The following is a 14,680-nucleotide window of genomic DNA, read 5'->3' as shown; positions in this document are numbered from 1 at the left end:
CAGACCTACTGAGTCCTGGGAGTGAGGCCAGGAATTGTGCTTTAACCAGCTGTCCATAGTTCTGATGAACGAGCAGAGGCAATCCCTAAATTCCTTCCAGCTGAATGTGACCATGGTTCTATTATTTGACTCAGGCTACACAACCAATGCAGGCCAGATCTGAAAACAGCATAGACATCCCAACTCCTCTGGGTGGTCTTTCCACAAAAACGCATGTTCATCCCCGGGAAACAGTGGAAGAGACCTGTCAACTGCATTTGTGTCTGGGAGGCCAGAGAGAGGAATTCCTTTTTGGTGCTCTACTACTGCTGTGGGGCAGGACGGACCTCAGTGGAGGGTGTAGGCCTCAGACCCTCATCCACCCTTCCTGCTGAGAAGGTAACGGGTGACCAACTCTGACTTGGGCAATTCTCTTGAAACCCTGGAGCTTCTTTTTCCTCATCCGTATATAAACTAAAGATAACGCATATCCTTTACAGACATCTGAAGGTCAAAAGCTGTGATGGTTGTGATGAGGTCTGGCCCAGAGGGGAAAGTAAGAGTCAACTGAAAGAATTGGAACCTCTGTGGACCCTACACTGAATAAGATGCTTGGGTAATACAATGTCTTCCTTGATAGATGCTTTATCTTAAAAAAAAAAAAAAGTCATAAAGTGTTAAGCAGGATTTTCTATCTTATAACCTCATCTTCCTACCATGGGTCTAATCAGCAATCTGTTCCTAAAGCCCTTCAGTGGTAAATTTCATACATAATGCTCATTTGGTTCATTCAAAAGTCATGAGGAGTTGGTACTCCCTAAAACTGGCATGGAAAATATTAATTGCATTAATTGGAATTCAAATTGAGAGACACTGCCTTTAGACATGTTTTATACCACCAAATGCCCATTCATTACCATCCAATTTTATATTCTTTTAAAATTACATATACCTAACTAAGTAAGCTAATTTAGTTTTTCATGTTGGCCTAGGGAGAAGTTTTTAATCAGATTTGTGTCCCAAAATCCACCATATTTATTCAGGACTTAGGTAAACATAAGGCCCCATTATTTTTGGCACGATGGGCATATTTAACAGCTTTGGGAATGCTGCATGCTGCTAAATTTCGGGCAGCAGCCACGTTGATGTAAAGGCAGGTGTTTCATTTTTGGTAACTGGCATCTGACCTCCCAAAAGGAGAAGAGGAGATGGCCTATTAATCATCCAAAAAGAATATTTGCCAAATTTTAATTACTTTTAATGAAGGTTGCACCTAATGAGAACACACCTAGAACATGAATCTGTTTAATCGTTCACATTAGAGCCTGTTGGACGCCATTTTCTGCCTCAGTTCCCTGCCGGGAAATTACAACAACTGCCATTACAGGGGTCTTGAAGGGACATTCCAGTGTGTTAGGAACTCGGTAGACCTCAGGAAAACGGAGGGACCCAGGGGTCTCTGTTCCATGAAGAAGTGATCAGTAGAGATGACCCAAATTAAGTTTGGCCTGGCCAAAGCATGGGCGTTCTACATGGCAGGGTGTTTTTTATCATTGATTCCCACCAACTCTTTAGGAATTTCTTTTCTTGGGGCAAAGAGAACAAGCCTTTCAACTGAGAGGGAGCCTGTGCCCTGACAATGAGACCCCCCCCCCCACACCTGCCCAGGAAGCAGTGTAATCTAGAAGAGGCAACCACAGCCATATCTTTCTCAAAGTCAACCAACCCCTTTACATTCCTTTTTTTCTGGAGTGTGTTCTCTTCATTCATCTGCTTCCTATTTACAGGACTCAAGACTGAGGGCATAGGAGTGTGATGTAAGTTATTGATGAGGCAAAAAGGAAAAAAAAAAGGCAAAATAAGAGTTCACACTAAAGCAAGCCCAGAAAATACCTCTGTCGATAGTACCATCTTTGTACACAGTGGACAACAGCTTGTGTTCTCATGGAAAAGGGGGTGGGGGTAAGAACCGGTTTTATTTTTATAAAGAGAAAAATCATGTAGATGGAGGAGAAATTGATGAGCAAGTTCTGACTGGTGAGTTATTATAGGAGGATTGCAGCCTGAAGCCCACACTAAGATGCCAAAAGAATAATCTTTGTAATTACAAATTTCAATCAGCAGCAGCAGTGGGTAGACTCCTGGTGAGAGCCTCTTTTGCAGCAAGAGGAGAAGCAAGATGAGGCAGGAATGGAGAAAGGCAGGAGGCCCTCTGCTTCGCAGTGGGAGAGAAAACAGCTATCTATCAGAGGGCACGCAGCCAGATGTCCAGAGTGAGGCCAATACCGTGGAAAAGGCCAAAGTGCCACCCAAACTAGGAAAAGACTGTCAAAATGAGGAAGGGGCATGACAAAAGAGAGGAATAGAACACCGAGATACGAAGATCTTCTTCAAAACATCCACGGGCTGCAAGGGCACTTGCCAGCCCATAATACTTCCATTGTGACCAAAGCATCAATGAACACACCTGGCCCTTCCATCCAATGGATGCTTTTTCTTTTTTTATTCAGCTCCCAACTTACGTGGAATCATGGAAGGTTATCATGAATCATGAGAATTTGTCATGGATCATGGAAGGCTAAAGCCATAGGAGTCCTTACCCTCTGGGACTGGAAAAATCTGGAGAAGTGATATGACATTCTTAACATTAGCCAATGCCTTCAGTAGTCAAGTCAGGCTTCGGCCCTAGATCTGGTGCGGTCTGATGTTCTTATTCTCTCCTATTGCCTTCATTTCCCAGCCATTTGTTTTACGTGTTATTTTCAAAGGTATGGGTGACTGCTACACAACTACACAACTACTACAGCAGAAGAGCTTCTGGACACCTCGGCTCCCATGTGTGTGCCCGATCCTGTGCACAGAGAGTATATGTCTGCACTGAAGGCAAACAGCTGCAATGGACGAAGCAATTAGCAAATCTCTGAATTATCCTTCTGATTACACTTAAATTCCAAAAGCTAATTGGCTAAAATGTTCCTCCTTAATTAGAAGCAATTAATATGTGAAGCTAGGTTTGCATTTCACAAGAGAGTTTGCATTTCATGATTGAAATCTCATAGTTCATTTACTAATGGTCTCTAATGGCTCGTAATCATAAGGCACACACAATTAGGGTGGGATTTTCAAAGTGTAAGTAAGGGAGGATGGCTGGATTTATGACCTATTCTTCCACTGCTCAGGACATAGCCCGCATCCACCTGGGACTACAAAACACACATCATGCCTGCACACACTAGCCCAAACACACCCACACATGTAACAAGTCCCGACCTGCCAACTTTGACCCCTTCCGAATTTCCTCCCCTCTCTCTTGTCCTCTCTCCCCTGAGAAGGCTTGTCTTGTCTCCCTTACTTGGTCAAGTCAGACTCTCAACAGCAACGCCAAGAGAAGTCTGGATAGAGTACAGATAGATGCTACTGGTGGAGGCCCAGCCTGGGGAGCAGTAATACTGGTATTCTTGCTCGGCATGTGTCAGGCCATTGGTTATTTCACCAAACAAACCCGATACATATGACATTGACAGAGACTCCGAGTGCACAGCGAAATAGGGGAAATAGAGAAGGAAGAGATAAAGCAGGGAGCTGAGGAGGGAATGAAGCCACAGAGACATGAGGAATGACTGTGGTGAGTTAAGAAAGAGAAGACAGAGGGGCGCCTGGGTGGTTCAGTCATCATCTCACAGTTCCTGAGTTTGAGCCCTGCATCGGGCTCCATGCTGACAGAGCCTGGAGCCTGCTTCGGATTCCGTGTCTCCCTCTCTCTCAGCCCCTCCCTAGCTTGTACTCTCTCTCTCTCTCTCTCTCTCTCTCTCAAAAATAAATAAACATTTAAAAAAAAAAAAAAAGAAAGAAAGAGAAGACAGAGGCAAAGCCTGAGTCAGAAGCGTCATCTGAGGAGTTGAGGCCATGATAGGAGTCCCTCACCCACACCAAAGTAATTTCCTGAGAATAGTGGTGAATCTGAAACCAAGAGAGAAGAGAGAGAATAAAAGAACAGTTCCTTTGTTGTATGTGTTCGTTGTTTCCTCTTCTTTTTACTTTCCAAAATCTTAGAGAGATGTAGTGTAGGCCAACTACAGCCTATAGGCCAAATGCAGACTGTCACTTGTCTTTGTAAGTAAAGTTTTATTGGAACACAGACATGTTCATTCACTTTTCTATTGTCTATGGCTACTTTCATGCCACAGTGGCAGAGCTAAGCAGTTGTCATGGAGACCACGGAGCCTATGAAGCCTAAAATATTTCCTATGTGGCCATTTAGAAAAAGCTTGCCACTCCTGATTTAGAATATAACGCCTCCATATCAAATCAGGTGTCCACTCTGACCACTGGACAGACAACGATGTCAATCCTTGCTATTCCTCAAACAGGCCAGGCACTATTTTGCTTCAGGACATTGGCACTTACTCTTCACCCCACCAGAACTGGACATTTTGTCTCCCAGACAGACACAGGCTCAGTCCCTCATCCAATTCAGTCTTTGTGGAAACGTCACCTTCTCAGGGGGTCCCTGCCATCCACTTTAAAACTGCAAATACACTCCGCACCTCTCCCCCAGCACACCTCTCTCCCTCTTGTGCCTAATTTTCTCCACACCATTTAGTATTTCCTAATATCCTCTATATTTTGCCGACTTATCTGTTTATTGTCTTTCTTACCCTAATAGAATGTTAGCTCTTTGAGGACAGGGATGTTTGGCTCTGGTGTTTCCTACTGTATCCCTGAAGACTAGAACCATGTAAGTACAGTATTTGTTAAGAGAATGAACCCTACGAAGTACCTACTGTAATTACTCCCATTTTATGGATGAGAAAACTAAGTCCCTATGGGGTTACGAGACTTGCTAGAAATTGTAATGCAAGTAATGGATTTCTGAGCCTCCAGGCTTAAGTATGACCAGTGGGAACTCTTTCCATTGCTACTTTTTGCCTCTACTGTGCATTCTTTCCACGACTAGTGACTGAGCCTAATACCCTATCTAGATCCAGGCACCATTCCAGATTCTGGTAGGCCACAGTCCCTGATACAAAGAACCTTAGACTCTATTTCTATTTCCCTACGAATATATATAAATATAATGACACATATACGTGCATTTTTGTTTTGTTTTACTGTACTTTTTATTACAGAAAATGTCAAGTACACAAATATAGCATAGGATAATGAACCCCCATGTATCCAGTTCCAACAACTGGCAACATTTCCCCAGTTCCGTTTTGTCTGTCCTCCTCCAATTTCTCATTGTTTACTGGAGTACTTTAACACAAATCCCAGACATCATCCCATTTCACCTACAGATACTTCATTACGTATCTCTAACCAAGAAGGATTTTTTTATTATTGAAGTGTAGTTGACACGCAACGTTACATCAATTTCAGGTGTACAAAACAGTGATTTGACAACTATACATATTATGCTATGCTCACTACTTGCTAGCTACCGTCTGTCACCATACAACTATATTACAATACCATTGACTCTATTCCCTATGCTGTACCTTTCATCCATGTGACTTATTCATTTCATAACTGAAAGCCCATACCTCCCACCCCACCAGTTTTACCCAACCCCCTCCCTCTCTCCTTCTCTGGCAAACTAACCACCCTGCTATTATTACACCAAACAGAATTGCCAATAATTCCTTTAAGTCACAGAATACCCAATTCATACTAGAGCCCCCTGATTGTCCCAAAGTTGACTTGTGCATGTGTGTGTGTGTGTATTTATTTTCTCGTATGTTTTCATGCAAACCTTCCCATAATTATTCAAAATAAAACAAAAAAAGGTGGAGTGCCTGGCTGTAGTTCATCTGGAGGAACCATCCCTTTCCTGACCCTCAGCCTACTCACTGCAGGTACAGTTGTCCAGGGTCCAGGGTTTATCATTGACTCAGACTATCCAATAAGTGCATAATTACTTGGCCACAGTGGTTGGTTCAAGGACGGGAGCAGGAACCAATTAGGATCTGTTAGATGTTGTGAGACTTCATCTGAAACTTGTAAGAGTAGATGTGCTTTGAGAAGATGTGCTACCCAATGGGAAACATGCACCCATCTTGTGAGTGATGTGGAAGACCGCGTTTCTGAGAAAGGAGCCAGTACAGTGGAAGAAGGCACAGTCAAGGAAATAAGACGATGAAGTCAAAACTGCTTCCATCATTTGAACCCTGGATCAAGCTCTACCTAAAGCTCAACATTTTCAGTTCTGAAAGGCTTTGTGGTCTGGCCAACTGGAGGCAGGGTTTTTTGTCCTGAATGACCTAAACTTAGCATGGCATTGGGCTTGATGAAGGGAGCCACAGATTCACAGGACACTGACTTGGGATTGTCACTAAGAGAAGAGATTGAGGAAGCCAAACGCGATTGACATTGTTGCAGGTTGGATTCCATGAGAAGCAGACTCTGAGAAGGACATGTGTGGGGGGCGGGGGGTGGGGGGGAATGTTCACTGGAGACAGTGAAAGAAGCAAACACTGAGCAGAGGGAGAAGTTGAACTGCCACACAGCTGGTCCTATGGGGACTGAGATGGCCCTTCAGAGTTGGATCAAATTATAGCAAGGAGGCCAGAGCTCTACACTCTCACATTGACCAGTCACTGGATATAGGCTGCCTCCAGAAAAGGGGCATAATATTGGGCCAGGTGTCTTTCTTCCACCAAGTGCAACTCCCAAAGAGAGACTGAGCTGAGCCATCAGCCACCAACAACCCCACAGCTGGGGAAGAGTGCTGAATCTGGGTGCGGAAAGAGCAGCCCAGCATTCATGACATCCAGGTTTCCTGCCCTAGTGTGCAGCTGTGAGGACAGGAATGCCTGCAGTTGAAATGAGGGAGGGAGGAGGAGTTGATGCATCTGGGAGAGGGTGGAGGCAGTTTTGAATTGGTTTAAACCTCTGTTTAACCATTTAAGGAGATGTTCCCAGAGGTCCAGACTGACATCCATCTGGGGAGCACTGGAATAGAAAGCAGAGTTGACAAGCACCTGCCAAGAGAGATTGGAGGTTGAAATGGAGGAGGATGGAGACTGAGGAGTTCCCCATTTAGGGAGAAAGGAGAAGAAAAGGAAACTATGAAGGGAGAAATGAGGAGCAGTTAAAGAGGTAGCAGATTCAGGCAGTGCTGCAAATTCCAAGATAGTCATACTAATAGCAAATACAAATATTCCCTCCGTGCCAGGCTGTGATCATTTGTGGGCAAGGAACTTAAGGTGGTGGCAGACGAGTTGGGTGGGGGTTAATCTGTTGATGAGCAGTTAAATTAAGGAAAGAATCTGGAATCTGGGCATAGGACAAGTGTACTTGAAGCATATGTATTGGCTGACTAAAGTCGTCAGAAACAAGAGTATGTTTTCTGCATAAATTTTCTCTCTACTCTGTTTTCATTTAATAGCTTTATTGGGATAGAATTCACATACCATACAATTCACTCATTTAAAGTGTACAAGTCAATGGTTTTTAGTGTATTCACAGAGTTGCACAACCATCACCATGGTCAACTTTAGCACATTTTTGCTTCCTTTTAGCTGTGACTCCTCTAGAGCCTTCCCATCCCCCTCAGCCTTGAGTAACCATTAACCTATTGTCTGCTCTGTTTTGAACATTTCGTATGAATGGAATCATATAGCATGTGGTCTTTTGTGGCTGGCTTCTTTCACTTAGCGTAGTGTTTTCAAGGTTCCTCTGGGTATTAGTAATCTTCACTCCTTTTTATGGTCAAATAAGATTCCACTGCATGGCTATACCATGTTTGTTTGTTTGTTTGTTTGTTTGTTTGTTTGTTTTTATCATCAGCCAGCTGATGGACATTTGCGTCCTGTTCATTATCTCCTAAAAATATTCATGTACCATTTTTGTATGGACATCTTTTTTCATTTCTCCTGGGTACTGCTGGGTCATGCGGGATATCTGTTTGTTTAATCATTTGAGGAGACATTCATAGGAAGATTGGGAGTGTTTCCCATCCAAAAATGCATGATAATAATAAAACCAAACAAATGACCATCCTAAGGAATGACGACCTCTGAGATTCCAAATCTTCAGTCCTAAAGAGATAACCCCATTTGGTCACAGGGTAGCCATGAATTTAGCTGTTTCCCCACCCTTTCCTGTCACCACCTGTTCTTGGGGGTGGGATGAGTAAAAGAAGAATAGAACAGGTCCTTTGATCCTAATAATGTACATATTTTACTTGCAAAGAGTATTATGCTGCTTATGATAGAGTCTGGAGTTGGAGTCAATCTATCCAGTAGATGCCCTAATCTTTTTAAGTTCCTCTGTGGGAGCTGGGAGGGAGTAAATGATGCATGATACTGTGTATCAGATGAGAAAGGATACTAAATGGCAGGTCAGGTTAAACTTTGGGAAGAGGTAAGCAGAACCCAGAAATTCAGAAGCATGAAGGGTCATTGTGAACTGGCAGGGTCATTTTGGTATTTCTGTGGGAGGCAGGACTGGTTTTTGAGGTCACCGATCTGGCAGAGCTATTGGCACCCTATGAATAAATGTTCGGATCAGATGGGAGTAGAGAGAGTGTCCAAAATAGAGCTGACATATTTGCCAGGTGCTGGGCTTTACATTCCCTCTCTTAGGTAACCCTTAGTGCCAGCCTAGTGTGAAACCGTAAGTCCAATCATGCAATTAATTATACTAAGGCTCAGAGAGTCTGTCAGTTAGGGTCCAACAAGAGAGGCAGAGCCAATAAAAGACATGACAGATAGATGATAGATAGATGGGTAGTTATATAGGTAGAGACACAGGCGGATTTATTACAAGAAATTGGCTTATGCAGTTGTGGGGACTGGCTAAGCAAGTCCAAGGTCCTCCTTAGGGAGGACAGGAAGGGAAGATAGTGATCAGGCTGGAACCCCAGAGGCACGAGCTGAAGAGAATCTCTAAACTCAAGGAAAGCCTGAACCCTCTGTGGAAGGCCTTACAACTGATGGGTCAGGCCCACTCATGATAATCTCCTTTTTAATCAATTTAAAGGTGATCGATTAGGCATTGTAATCACAGCTGTAATACTCCTTCACAGCCGCACCCACGTTAGTGTTTCCTTAAATACTAAGAGAAGGTGCGTGCATGTTACAAAAAGGCCACTGCTTCCTTTCCAACCCCCCAATTCTCAAAGGAGAATAACCCAAGCAGAAACTAATGAAAGAGAATGCTGGGGACTGTAGTTGAGCCTTTACAAGGAGACACATCAGAAGTCACCACAGAAAGGTTAAGGAACTCTGTTGTCTCCATTATGAAGAACAGAATCCATTCTTACTGGTTTAAGCCAAAAGAGATTTCCTACAAGGTAACAAATGATTGAAAATAGTAACAATTACTTAAAAGGCTGGAGAAAAAAACTGGGAGCTGTGTTCTGAGAAGCACTGCCAAAGCCACAGAGGCAGACTACCAAGAGGGTTTCTGCCTCTTTTAGGATCAAGAAGCTGGGGCACCTGGGTGGCTCAGTTGGTAAGCATCCAATTCTTGATTTCTGCTCAGGTCATGTTCTCACAGGTTCATGAGTTTGAGCCCGCATCTGGCTCCTCCCCACATATGACTGTGCAGAGCCTGCTTGGAATTCTCTCACCCTCTCTCTCTGCCCCTCCTGCACATGATCTCTCTCACAAAATAAACACATAAGCTTAAAAAAAAAAAAAAAAAGGTTTTAAATAAGATCAAGAAGCCACCAGTGAAACCGGCCAGTTCTTGACAGCTCTTGACTGAAGCCGCCACAACCATGCTGCCCAGGAAAAACACCAGAAGCAACACAAATATATCCCCAGACTCACTTCTGCTTTCTGTCTTCTTTGCACCAGATGGGCGAGACTAAATCAGATCCTAACTCCTGGCTGCGAGGGGGCCTGGGAAATGCTTTCAGTTCCTCACCTCTGAGATGTAAGATGGATGTTAGGCATCAATCCACCACAATAATACGCAAGGTCCTCCAGCCATTAGAGAGCAAAGCCAGTATCCATGACAGGCTCTTAACCCCCACAGTACACTTCCCATGATCCAGAATGGTCTTTCCTCCCTTTTCAGATTTGGGACTTTTTTTCTGGGCCTTGTCTAGAGGTATTCCTGGTCTTTACTATCTAAATTTGCATTCACCTATTATAGACAGTTTTCATTGTTGTCATTGGCTGCAGACTTCTCTGAAACCACCTATCCAGGAGCAAATAAAAACAACCCACTGTGTTTCTACCTGCTCACATGGCCTCAGGCACTGGGTGAGGCTGCGATTATGTGGAACCCTCTCTTCCTGAGCCAGTCACTCCAAAATCTTCTGTTTATGGAAGCTAGCAAAGGGGTCACTGGGCAATTAAACCTAGTGGTCTTAGTGATACTTGGAATGAGAAGAAGCATTTCAAACAAACAAAAACCCTTCTGGCAACAGTGGAAGGAGAGTCAGGTCTTCTTGGATCTTCTATTTGTGTCCTGGTCATATCACTTCTGCACCCCAAAACTCCTGAATAAATCCCAGTGAACACACCTAGGCTAGCTAGGTGGGCAGTTCATGAATGAGGAAAGATTTACACATGGGTCAGTATGAAATTTAGTTCCTTTGTAGCCATGAGGAATTCAGAAATAGACATTTTAAGGTCTCTAGAGAGAACCAAATCAGCATTCCTGGCAAATATCCCCAATATCAAAGTTCTAGGTAAATGACACATAACTCCATAAATCTAAGCAAAGAGATTTTTCTGGCACAATTGTACAACTTCTTTCTGGGGAGGAATCTCCACAGTAAGTCTTTGTTTAAGGGAAATAACCGTGCTTCATGTGGCTTGTTCAGTAAATACCACACGTATATAATTTGGCTGTATACATATGAGGACTGATAAGTCACACAGCAAGACCTATGTACATATTTATTTGGAACAAGTTGATTTTCTGTAAGATCAGAAAAATCTTTGTGGGTCTGAAGAGATTATATGTTTACTGACACTGAAAAAAACTTCGTGGCCAGTTAAAAAGCAGATTACTGGGGCGCCTGAGTGACTCAGTTGGTTAAGACCTGACTTTGGCTCAGGTCATGATCCTGAGTTTGAGCCCCTCATCGGACTCTGTGCTGACAGTGTGGAGTCTGCTTGGGATTCTCCCTCTCTCCCTTTCTCCCTGTCCCTGCCACCTGCCCCCCACCCCCCACCCCCGCCGCTCTCTCAAAATAAACAACAAATAAACTTAAAAAAAAAAAAAGGAGATTACAGGGGCGCCTGGGTGACTCAGTTGGTTAAGCGCCGGACTTCAGCTCAGGTCATGATCTCACCATTCCTGAGTTCAAGCCTTGTGTCAGGCTCTGTGCTGACAGCTCAGAGCCTGGAGCCTGTTTCAGATTCTGGGTGTCCCTCTTGCACTTTGCCCCTCCCCCGCTCACACTTTCTCTCTCTCAAAAATAATAAAATAAACATTAAAAAAAATTTTAAATAAAAAAGATTACAAAAAAGTATGTACATTATAATCCTTTTTCTGAAAAAAAGTATCTTGACAGCAGAGGCAAAGTCAGAGAGAGAGTACGTTTTCATGATATGATTCTTACAAATAGTTTTCAGTATTATTTCTTGATATTAATGTAATATTATTTAATAATTATTATGTCATTACTTAATGTGTTGCCTTATTCATTGTTTCTTCTGTTATGTCACTTCAGTGTATCATTGTTTCAGGTGATTTTATGTTTTGTGTGAATCTGTATGTCTTAATTACTCTGCAAAAAACAGCTTTCATGTTATGAAGAGAGACTTTATTATTTTCCTTCCTCCCTTGCTTTCCCTCTTCTGTCCCTCTCCCCCACCCACCCATCTTTCCTCTTTTCCCCTTTCAAACTAGCATTTTGGAAACTAGCTTTCTTCAGGGATTGCTCACAAGCACCCATGGATCATCATGGAAGCAAGGAGCCTCCTAGAACTTCGTGATGACCACAGACATGCTCTGGGAGAAACGAAGGCAGCCTGGCCCCTGGGAGATGCAGTGAGGCAGGGCCGGGCTGGGGTCTGCCATCAGACAAAGGGACCACAGCACATGGGAGGCGAGCAGATGCCAACAGACAGCTTTTGTGAGTCCCTTCATGTTAATTAACTTTTGTGAGAACTTTCATGTTAATTAACTTTGCTTGAGCTTTCCCTGGACTTGAAAGCTTTGGAGTGGTTTGTTTTTGCAAAATGCTTTGACTCCAGGGAGAGCCGCTTCAAGAGAGAAAAAAGGAAAAACAAAAGAAAGAAAGGGAAAATTTTTAAGTGGGGTTTTACTTACCAGGAAATTTCTACCCTTGGCTCCGTCTCTCCCCTCCCCCTGCAAGGACTGACTCAACCATCAGAGAGAATTTTAATGGCCTTTTTCTTTCCCTAAAAAATAAACCAGAACCAGACTTCCATGCAGTAAGAACTAGCTTTGCCTCACCCAGGCGAAGACAGGTGTGTGTGTGCGTGCGCGCGCACACGTGTGTGTGTGTGTGTGTGTGTGTGTGTGTGTGTTAAAGGAAGCAATTTCAAAGTATGAAGAACTTTGGCCTAATTTATTTCAAGCTAGAGAAAAAGGAAAACAGAGCTAGATTTGTGAAGGCCAGTTCTGTAGGTGAATAACTTGCCCATCCACAAAGTAGCAGGACCCAGGTGAGAGACAGGTGGTGGTTTCATTCCTAGTGTTTCCAAGATTTTATGTGACAGAATGGGATGGTAGAAGCTAACAGGGGCCAAGTAAAAAGAGAAAGTGTTGGAAAGTGGAAAATCTAGTCAGCCGTCTAGTTATTAAAAAAGTCTACATAACATCAAACTACTTACTTTTCTTCCTTCCTTTTATTATGAACATGTTCAAACATATAGAAAAACAAAGTTGAAAGAATCAGATACCCACGATCTATATTCTATAATGAAAATTTTGCTCTATTTGCTTTTTTTTTAAGAGAGAGAGAGAGAGAGGAAAAGAGAATCTCAAGGAGGCTCCAAGCCCAGTACGGAGTCAGACACAGGGCTCAACACAGGGCTCGATCTCACTACCCACAGTGACATGGTGAGATCATGACCTGAGCCAAAATCAAGAGTCAGACGATTAATCAACTGAGCCACCCAAATGCCTCTGTTCCATCTGCTTTTATCATGTATGAAATCACCCATCCATCCCTCTCACATGTCCATCAGGCCATCTTATTCTATAAGATTCTGAAGTTGCTGACATTGGTATTCTTTACCCGTAAGCACTTCAGTGTGCACCTATTAATTAGAATTCAATATTTGTTTATGGTTTGTGGAATTTTTTAGATAAAATTTATATATGGAGGAATGAATACATCGTAAGTGGACCTTTGGATGAATTTTAACCAACGCATACAAAAAGTGATTTCAAATTTTAAAAAAAAGTTGCAAGAATAATACAAAAACCTCTCATTTGCCCTTTTCCCAAATTCACTACTTATTTTTTAACTAGTCACGAGTAAGTTGCATATGTCATGTACCCTTACTTAATAATTTTGTGTACATTTCCTAAGAGCAAGTCTATTCTTTTATTTAGGAAGTTTGACCTTGATATTACACTTTTAATCTAAACTACAGTCCATATTCCAATTTTGACAGTGATCCCAATTCTTCCTAGCATTTTCCCCTCTAATACAGGTTCCATTCCTCTGTGAATTATGGTTTTAAATCTATTGTGCCTTTCTTTATCTTGCTTAATGTTTTTTGGCCTAAATTCTACTTTGTTTTAAATCATAGTGATGATCCTTGAATTCTTATTGTTTCCATTAGCCTGGTAAATCTTTGTCCATCTCTGTATTTTTACTCTTTTTGATTCACTGTGTTTTAGGTGTGTCTTTTGTTTTTTAAATAATTTTTTAAGTTTATTTGCTTATTTTGAGAGAAAGAGAGAACAACCAGGAGAGGGGCAGAGAGAGAGGGAGAGAAAGAGAATCCCAAGTAGGCTCCCCTCCGTCAGGACAGAGCCCTGTGTGGGGCTCAAACCCATGAACCACAAGATCGTGACCTGAGCCAAAATCAAGAGTCAGACACCCAACTGAGCCACCCAGGCACCCCTAGGTGTGTCTTTTGATCACAGCATGGAGTTGGGTTTTGTTATAGAAGCCAATTTGAAGATATTTTCATATATAGACAAGTTAAACCTATTCACATTTAACAAGATGACCTATGTTTGGTCTCAACTTTGTCATATTTTTAAAGTTGTATTTTTAAAGTTGTATTTGCTATGCTTCTTTCTCTATTAAGTCTATGATCTATATTAATTTTAAAGGTTTTTTGGTATTTAAGAATTTTTGTTCTAACCTTTTTTTTTAAGTTGGCTCTATGCGCAATGTGGGGCTTGAACTCACGACTGAGAGTTCCATGCTCTACTGACAGATCCAGCCAGGTGCCCCAAAGAATTTTTTATTCTAGTTATTACCTTTGTAGTTATACATTTTATAGTTTCCCTAACTCCATTTTTTTTTTTTGCTTATTCTCTTATTATCTGACTCTTCAGTGGTATCTTCTTACTCCCACTCACCACCATACATAACGATTTTATGCTGCTTTCCCCCTCTTTGACCTGTCTCTTTGGATTTTTAGTTGTTTTCTTTCTACTTTGTCAGAACATATAATATTTATGCTTTCCACCCATATTTGCTCTCTAATTTACTCCCAGATCTGCAATTAACTATATTAAGTGTTCATCATTGGTTATTTGGCTTAAGTTTTCTCTGTTACCACTTAGTTGGATGAAGTTCATTCTC

The sequence above is a fragment of the Prionailurus bengalensis genome, chromosome D4, assembly GCF_016509475.1.
Source record: "Prionailurus bengalensis isolate Pbe53 chromosome D4, Fcat_Pben_1.1_paternal_pri, whole genome shotgun sequence".
Classification (NCBI taxonomy): Eukaryota; Metazoa; Chordata; class Mammalia; order Carnivora; family Felidae; genus Prionailurus; species Prionailurus bengalensis.
Note: the sequence above shows the minus strand (reverse complement) of the source record.